Source organism: Pinus tabuliformis, chromosome 5_1, assembly GCF_031772625.1.
Source record: "Pinus tabuliformis cultivar Carrire ecotype Pingquan chromosome 5_1, CPIR1, whole genome shotgun sequence".
Classification (NCBI taxonomy): domain Eukaryota; kingdom Viridiplantae; phylum Streptophyta; class Pinopsida; order Pinales; family Pinaceae; genus Pinus; species Pinus tabuliformis.
The window spans coordinates 563,492,466-563,502,822 of NC_142305.1; positions in this window are offsets into that span (position 1 = coordinate 563,492,466).

Genomic DNA, 10,357 nt, shown 5'->3' on the forward strand with positions numbered 1-10,357 from the left:
TAGACTCGACAGATTTTTAATGAAAGGTCTGCTCTTACAGCAGCTGCATCACTACAAGCAATGGGTGGGTATGGGGGGCATATCGAATCATTCTCCTATATATCTGGAAATCCAGGGGCCATTCAAAAAGCCGAAGCCCCTTTCAAATTCAACCACATATGGCTGAGAGACCCTGTTTACATCAAGATGGTCTCTGATTTCTGGATTTCTAACCCCATTCATCGAGAAGAGTCCTTTGCAAAAGGTTTTTGCAATAATATCTCTGAGCTTAAACATCTCTCTATTAATTGGGCCAGGGAGAAGCGCTCTCGGGAAACCTCACAATTCACGCATATTGAATCTGAGCTGAGCTCATTACTTGATGATTGAATTTGGGGATTCATCTCTGCGGATGATAAGATCTGCTTGATTGAGCTAGAAAATCAAAAGGCCAACATTCTAAAGGAGCGCGAGGAATCCTAGAGGCTGAGGAGTAGAGCTATATGGTTAAAAATTGGGGACGATAATACTAGGTTCTTTCAAAATTATGCCAAGGGACGAAAGGTATCTAATACCATTTGGAATCTTCCTTTGCCTGAGGGAGGCTTTGCTGAAACTTTCAACAAGCTAGCCCACCTAGGCACTACACACTTCAGGAACCTATACAAATGCCCTCGTGAAGCAAATCTTCCTGATATTATAAATGTGGCTGGACATTTTCCAAGGTTTGTCTATGAGGATGATGCAGAAGAGATTTTCGCACCGGTCACTCCTGGTGAACTTGAAGGCATGTTAAAATGGTTCAAAAAGGATAATATTCCAGGCCCAGATGGCTGGACCATCGAATTCTATCTGGCTTTTTATGAGATCCTGGGGCAGGACCTATTGAAATTGGTGGAGGAGAGCAGAACTTCAAGATCCCTATACCATGCCATCAATTCGACCTTCATTTCCCTTATCCCAAAGTCCGATTCTCCATCCTCTTTTGATGATTATAGGCCTATCTCCTTGTGCAACTGCTTATATAAGATTATCTCCAAGATTATTGCAAACCGTCTCAGGCCGATACTCTCCAGGCACATTGCTCCTCAACAATTTGCCTTCCTCGAATCCAGACAGATCCATGAAGCCATTGGATTGGCTCAGGAAGCCATACACTATATCTGGACCAAACATCTAAAAAGCATCATTCTCAAGATTGACTTGTCCAAAGCATTCGATCGGGTCAGCTGGCTTTATATTAAGATGCTTCTTATTCACTTGGGGATCCCTCACAATTAAATTAGATGGATTATGGCCTGCATTACCACACCTACCTTCAGTTTCCTCATTAATGGCTCGGCCTCTCACTTCTTTCACTCTGAAAGGGGGATTAGGCAGGGCTGCCCTCTATCCCCACTCCTCTTTATTATTGTCATGGAAGGTCTAAGTCGCTTAATTGCATCAGCCAAGAGGGATGGAGATATTTGCAGACTCAAGATCATGGAGGACTGATTTCTTACCCACCTACTATTCGTGGATGATGTTCTTATTCTACTTGATGGCAGCATTCGAGATTCCAGATCCTTTTCCAAGATTCTCCTCCTCTTCTCGTCCGCTACAGGATGCTTGCTAACCAATCCAAATCCACCATCACCTTTACTCGTACCTCTATTCATGAATCCAAATTTTCTCATCAAGTCTTTCCTTATAGTATCGACCCCTTGGATAGGGGTCTCAAATATATGGGTTTTTGGCTTAAACCTACCTGCCAGAGAATTACAGATTGGGTCTGGCTTGTTACAAAACTGGAGAAGAGACTATCCATCTGGAGTTATAGATATTTATCCAGGGCGGGCAGATTGGTGCTTATCAAATCGGTCCTGGAAGATACTCCGGTTTACTGGATGGCTCTTGCATGGATCCCCAGGAATATCCTATCTCATCTGAAACAATTATGCAACAGATATCTCTGGAACGGGAATTAGGATAAAATATTATATGCCTGGATCAACTGGAAAAATATTGCAATGCCAAAGAAATGGGGAGGATGGGGACTGAAAGACCTCCCCCTTTTCGCACAAGCCCTAGCTGCAAAAATGGGTTGGACCTTGTTGACTAGCTAGAATCTATGGACTCATATCTCATATCATAAATATATCTAGCCACAGAACATGTTGGATTTGGTTCGACTACCTAATTGGCCAACGATGGGTAGCTCAACTATATGGAAGGCATTGCTCCACCCCCTCCCCCATATTCAAGACAATCTGGTGTGGCTAATCAATGATGGTTCCCTGGGTTGGATTGGGCTGGATCCATGGATTAGTAGTGGAGGAAGACACTTACTTCCTAGAGACCTCATCATGTATCTTCACGCACATGAGATTAGGGTTTTCTCACACATTGAAGATCAACAAAATACAGATATTTTTTCACAAGCATGGAAATCTACACAACAACTCGACCTTTCTCCCCGATGACACCAGGAATGGCATGAATATATCACAGCATTATCTGAATCTCACATAAGGATAAAAGAGGGACCTGATGAATTAGTTTGGTGTCTGGCAGAAAATGGTATATATTCCCCAAAGTTAGGTTACAGTTCCCTGATACAGCACAAAAGACCAGAACAGACATTGAATTGGTGGAGATACATTTGGAAGCTTACTGCACCTTCGCACACCAGACTATTCTTCTGGTGCATTCTTAGAGACATAGTGCCCACGGGGGAGCATCTAGCTCATAGAGCTTTTTACAGGCCTACCTGGTGTATTCTGTGCAAATGTGAATCGGAATCCACGAAACATATTTTCTTACTCTGCACCGCATTACAATCTCTTTGGTGGAGCATATCCTCATCTATCCGTTCCGCTGGGTTATGGACTAGCAATGATCTAAGCAGCGCATGGGATGACTGGTTTGGCAGACACAAGGGATCTAAACTGTAGAGCCTCCCCTTGCTTGTCAGCTGGTACATCTGGCAGGCTTGAAACCGATTCATTTTTGATAACAAAGTTGTGTGTTGGCCGCACATAGAGGCTGGCATAATCTCTGCATATAATGAATTGCCGGAACCTATACCTCCTAGAGAGCACCGCACTCACCCACCTCCCAGCATTGACAAAACTACCCCCTGGGCGTTCTCTGATGGCGCTGCAAATCAACAGGGCTGTGGAGGTGGTTTCATTCTATGCATAAATGAACAACACTTCTACAAAGTCAAGATGGGATTAGGAGCTGGCACCAATAATTTCGCAGAACTCATTACCCTCCGTCACTTATTGCATTTCTCCTTGGGACATCAGTGCTTCAATCTAAATATTTTTGGGGACTCAAAGATTATTATTAACTGGTTCAATGACATATCTGTTTGTCACATATACACACTCAGCAACATATTAAACGAAGTGAATATTTTCAAGGCAGAATTTAATAATATCTCTTGCAATCACATTTACAGGGAGCATAACTGTAGTGCTGACCAACTATCCAAGGAGGCCACATCATTACCCAGAGGAGAATGGGTGATACAAGAGTTGAGGGGGAATGATGAATTCCACTATTATCATCAGCCATATATAGATCAGCACTATCAGGGGGACCTCGGTCCTTGAATCTTCAAATGTTTTTTAAAGAACTGTAAAAACTCAAATTTTTGAAATATTTTTGATGATACTTTGACATATATTTTTGAGATATTATACTGGAAGGGGCCCTGCGTGGCCTATGTACAAGCTTATACAGACACATAATAGTTTTATACATCTATTTTTTTTGGGCAGATCGCCCTGTGTGGTGTATTTGGACAGCTTAGAGTCCCTCTTGTTAGCACATGGATGGCTTAGATTATAGCATATGCAATAGCATTTACAATATGTAATTTTCTCTATATTAATGAAAATTATGGATTTTTCCAGTGGAAAAAAGAAAGGGGTGATGTGACCAAAATTTACATAGAGGTTCCCCATATCTTTTGTAAAAACATTTATGGTGGGGGGGGGCATGAGGGTAGTGGGGTTGAGGCCTCAAACAACATTCAAAGCTACTCTTAGTCACTCTTACACTCTTACACGCTTAGAGCATTCTTGGAGCATTCTAGCATTCACTTGGACGTAGAGGCATTCACACCTGGACTAGGAGAGAGGGAGCACTTGGACATAAGTAGGGAAGAAAGCAAAGGAATTTGAAGGTAGTGGAGAAGGAGGTTGGAAAAATAGCTACAACAGGAGAAAATTGCAGGTAACAAGTTTCATGTGTGATTCATTGCTGTGATTTGAGTGCATGGTACATGCATGTGGTTATTTGGTTGCTTTATTGTCATTGACATGGGATTTGCCTAGACTGATAGTGGTTTCAACCTTGCCTTTCCATTACCTGGATAACCATGATGTAGTGGGTTCCCTGGCTGATGAAGCTTTGGATGACCTATGGACTTTGGAACTTGTTTGAGGTAGTCTCAAGAAAATTCCCCAAGGGTCAAGGGTGGAGATGGTGTTTCTCCTAGAACCCTTGATAGATGGTTGGAGACAAGAAACTTCCTTTGGGTATGGTGAAGAAAGTCAGAGGCATCCAAGCTTGTTTTGATATTAGTGATTTCTAGACCAGTTGAGGAGAAATCACTGTGGTTGGGGGATGAGGCAGTGTAGCCTCTAGATTCCCTAGTTTGTTTTGTTTTGGTTGATCCCATGTGATCCCACATTCATGCGTGAAATATTTACAGTGGTGATTGGCTGGAAGAGAGATTTGGTTAAGCCTAATCTATGGTCAGGTGGTTTGTGAAAGTCCCTGAATTGGTTGGCTTTATGCATACACTATTATGTGCTATTTATTATTGAGATCAATGAGTACATGTGTTGGTTATTATGTTGATTTTATGACTAGTTTGTCTTGAATTCATCATGGTTAAACATTGGTTATAAGAATGCCATATTATTGTTGTATAATGTGCTCTAGTTATGGATCTTGCTTATGGCTTGATGAGTTATTGAATGGTTATTTGAATGCATGGGTTAATTGGTATTTGATGCAACTAGTTTGAGAGGGCATTGATCATTATTAACGATTCTCTGATGAAGTGAAGAAGACAATGAATAGATATGCATTCATGAGTTGTAGCTACTATGTTTACCATATGTTTGATGAAATGTCTATCACGTGTTTGGAAATTTTGGGCAAAATATTAGCCTTATTTTTGATCATATAGACTTATTATCATCTTAGACTAAGTTCTGGAAAGTTCTAGGTTGTTATAGGTAGCTGATATGTAGCTAGCCTTAAAAATATGAAATAGGGTTGCTAGCTGCACCCTCGAAACTGAGATATCTCAGCTGCAACCGCATAGAAGAAGTCCTTTGTGTGTGGTTGGATCTTTTCAACCGTATGCAAAACTTGGCATGCTTGTAGCTAGGCTACAAGGTCTTGTAAAAAGAAAGTTCTAGCTTAGGGTAAGAACATTCGTGGATGTTGTCTGACATTTAGGTGATGTGGTGTCCCAGGGAGGTTGCAGTATGTTTTCGGTTAGTAGATCCCACTTCCATAATTGGAACTTGGATATTGGATCATGTCATAGTAACTCTTAGCTCATGTTTATCCTGGGGAGCTTGTAAAAGCAGGTAAATGTGGGATTTGGTGGTTACTTTTCGAACCAAAAATGATGGGGTTGGTAGCAGAGGGTTTCTCCATCTATTAACCCAAGTTCAATATGTCTGTAGGAAGGAGAGCCACTCCCTCCATTGACATTTTCCCTAGAATATGTAGTGAAACCTTTTTTATCTACCATAACTTCAAATATTTTTAATTTCAGGAGAATAAATCCATAGATCCATGTAAAGTCATTAAAAAGAAAAACCACCCATAGTTGAATAAATAAAAAATCCAATACTTTTATTAAATGAAAGGCTAGAGAAATTGTTACATAATGTGAAGATGAAACCTAGAGTAAGCATGCCCAAAAATACTTGTGGCAATTAGATATCCATGCTTTGGAAAATCTCAATCTAATAGTTTGAATCCTTGCTGGAAATTGATGAGCAACAAGTCTGATTACTCATTTGTCTCCATTGAAAGTGTGTTCCAGGAATAAATTCTTTCGCTAGATAATTGTAACTCAATTATTTTTCCCTTGATGTGGTTGTGGTGACTTGCTTGAATTATTAGATAATTAGATCCCATTTGAAAAATATGAATCTTGGCTCTTGGAACTCATCCATACCTAGCTCAACCTTCAACAATTATAACACCAACTTGATTAGATAATTAAAACTCTAATCCCAGTCAATGCTAGACTCGACCTTAGGTCAATTTGAATTTTTTATTTGACTCAACCAAATGCTACAATGATGATCTTCCTACACAACGAGGAAACTTGGCTTCTAATCTCAATCAGTGGTAAGTCAATTCATGTCTTTCTACATTTATCAATTCTGCTCCTATTCTTCTATTTGTTGCACTTGGAGTGGTGACTAGATCAAATAAATTTTAATATTATTTGGAAAGAAATAAGCCTAGCCTAGGAATGATTATCGAACTTGGATTTCCGAATGATAACATGGCTCTCCAAGATAGTAAGAATCAAGCTTTGCCTATTAATGGTATCATAGTCCTTTTGAGTCAATGGATGTGACCCTCTTGATACAATTCCTTAATTTTGAATCAATTTCTTGTTAGATCATCCAAATATAGTAAAGATTGACTTGACATGGCCTTGATGCTAAATCAATTACCTGACTGTGGCCACTTGAGATAATGATCAAGACATTTCATTTGAGTCAATTTGGCCTTGAGCCTATATAGAATTTTCCTTTGTCAAGCCATTCACACTTTGACCTTTAAAACAATACAAAAGTCTTATTTAATTCCCATGGTTCGATCCTCTAGGAATTTATGCAAGTGGTCCCCACAGAATAATACTACTTTCCATAGAGGCACTTCAAATCAGCTACCTGATACTATTTGAAGCAGTCTTGGTAATAGAAAATTGGCCTTACCTGTCCCATATTCCTAAATCAATCACCAGATTGTGGCTCCTCTAGAACAATAATTGGTCTTTAATTTAGGATTGCAGGAAAGTCCTCGATTAACGGTCTTAACCTCTAAAAATTTGACCTTCCAAATGCTTGTCTTCACTTGGGCTTACTGGTTCCAATTATGCTATTGTAGAATTACTATGCTATAATGTATCTCAAAATTCTCATTTTTTTATATATACTACTATAACTTCATATTTGATTCATTATCATGAAAGTGAGCAATCACATTTATCATATTTTCTCAAATATTTAAATGTATATCATCCTTGAGTATTTAAACTTCATATTGTCACCTCATGATCATTTTTATTTTCCTCCTAAGAAAACAATTTTTTTCATCATCATCTCTTACATGATGATCATTGGTTCACCCACATGATATTTTAGTCATGGACAAATGGGATCCATCAAGGAGATCCAACAATGTAGGATCTCTCAGAAAATGGTTAGGGTCACTACCTCGCTGCCTCGGTCTCCTCCATCATTTGCATTATTGAGTTTGGTGGTTAGGTTCCCTACAAGTTGCATGAGGGTTTTTCCTTCTCCTTATTTTTCATACTCTTTAGCTTCTTCCACCTCTCTTACCTCGAAAGCTTATATCCATTCCCCTCGAAGAAAACTTGTTTTTTTATACAATGAGGTGCTTCTTACAATGAATTATCTACTTGGTAGTCTGATATTAACATGGATACCCTTACAGGTAATGACTACTCTTTTAATTACATAAGATTGACAAAATATTAACTATTTTCTTGAATTGTTCAAGGTTTATTGACTAGAAAAATTTCTTGTGTAGCTTTGAGAAGATTTGAAGGGACTTAGACCTTTTACCCAATGAGTCAGGGTTTACCAATCTCCGATAATGGGCTTCTTATCATTTATTGTTAAATGTTCCTTCACGGGATATGTTTCAATTCCGTCTTTGGGTTTTATCTCCATTATTCATCACATGAGGGTTTTATTCAGGTAATTTTTAAAGGGGTTTTATTTATTCCTTCAACTTTAACTTTCCTCTTAGTCTAGTCTAAGGGTTCTTCTTTTAGATTTATTGATTTTTTGAAAGTCCCTTAAATCTTCTTACGCAGTACTGTGTGAAGTTAATGTGGAACTTTGCCCATGTTTTGTGATATGTGTCTTGGAGGCAAGGTTTTACATTGCTTTATAACTAATTTGTCATTTCTAGGGTTTTTATGCCTCAAAAAATTTGTTTGATTTTATTTCATCATTGTTATGGTGAATTCTTCTAAGCCTTTTCCCCATTGAGATAATTCCATTTTCATTTCTAAATCCCCCAGCCCATCCTACTTTGGTACTAAGATTTTCTTTTGATTTCCTACAGGTTTCCTCATGGGAACTTAGAACTACCCATCCTTGGGTTGCTCTGAGCCATAGGTAACGTTAAAATTCATGCTTAGTTTAATAATGTACAAAGTAGGGTCAATATTTACAATCTACTTTTTACCACAATACTCACAATATTTATAAAAACCCTCTTCCAACAAGTGTTGGAAGTTTCAATGGACGAGGAGATCCTTATCAGGTAAAGTTGAGAGTAAATTTTTCTTATTTATTTTTAGGGATTTTTTAGAGATTATTGATATTGTACTAATTGAGGCTTCCTCTTTTTTTTTTTTTTTTGCCTCCAGGTTAGAATTAATTCTATCAATTGATATTGTGGAATGAGCTTAATACTCAAGAATATTCAAGGTAAATTATTTTCATTTGAACTTCTTTTTCCTTTTGTTGTAGGCTATGTTCTAGCTTGAAGGCTTTCACATAAATTTAGTGGCCATAGCCTCATATGGAATAACTTTTTACCCTTGGGGCGTTTTAATAAATTTTAAATTTTGAGCCTGTCATTGCTCAATTTTGCTAATGTATACAACTATAATTGTATTGAGTTATTTGTACTCATGTGTCCCTAATGTTTTATATTTATGTAGCACAATAAATTACCCGTGTTATTGTAATCTTGTACGTTGTTCAAGTAGGTTTTTGTAGCTTCATAACTTAAAAATTCTAAACTTATTACTAATTCCTTTTTCTAGTTTTCCATCTCTTGAGTTTAGTAAATGAATAATTTATTTATTAACCAATAATGTGAACATTTGGATATTTCAATTACTTATCGAATTTAGGTATTTCTTTATATTGAATGTAACTTATTTAGTTGTAACCATTCAACCTTATGTTCAAGGTTTATATCCCCTCTCAAATATTTCTCTACTTGTGTATAATGTCTAAGCACTTTCTCAAGCAAGTTACTTAGTCATGATTTTTGTATATATGATTTGTTTTTCTTCTATAATTATGTAGTTACCTAGGGATAAACCTATGTTCCTTCATATTCAATGAGGTATATTCTTAAGAATTTATATTCAACCCATATTTATCAAGTTTACTTGTTAAATTCTTCTTAGTAACCCTCAACTTAGTCAAAATCAAAATTTCTTGAGTATTAATAGTGTAGAGAGATTAGCTACAATATTTCTTATCTAAAGGTTGTTTCCACTATTCTTCAAGGATTCCCATACAATGAGCAAGAATTATGTTAGTCGAGGGTTAGCACAAAGCATATTCTTTTGCACCGGCCTGAGACTATGCTAAACTTACTCATAATATCCACTAGTACAAACAACCAGAGATAGTTCTTTACATTTTTTTCAGAATATTTAAGTAAGAAACAATTCATGTATGGGATTCAATTAGTTATCAAAACCCTTCAATCCATTTATTCTTCTATCCCATACATTCAATCATATTATATCTAAAATAATTCTTTAAATTATTTCAACAAAATAATCTATTAACTTATCTGAATATTGGAAAATATAACAGGAGCAAGCACGTTCCTCTCAACTAATGAATTGTTGTAGCAATACCCCCTTGATTCTCAGGTCACCCTTCTGTAAAAAAATATGAATTAATGTTTAATATTCTTCCTACTTAGACCCTAACAATGTCCTAATAGTTTAGTGTCTTAATTTTCCTTGCATTTCCTTTCAGTCTAGTCCTTTTTCCCACTGCAACCTTTTTATTTTTCATATTTCCTTTCTTTTTCACAATCCTTTATCCTCCACCCCACATGAACATTCTCTCCCATCATGCTATTAGGCTGGTGGTTAGGAGTCTTGGAGAATATGGAGGTTTAAATTGTGATAATTGTCACTTCAAAAATTGTCCCTTCTTGGACCTAACTGATGTAATTGATTTCTCAATAGTAAGGTACCCTGACTATAGGTCCTCTTATATTTTCAAATAAAAAATATTTTATTCATAACAACATATTTATACATACATAATTTCATTAATAATATCCAACTTAGTCTTAGCCCCATGGATATTATCCTGATTTAAATATTTGT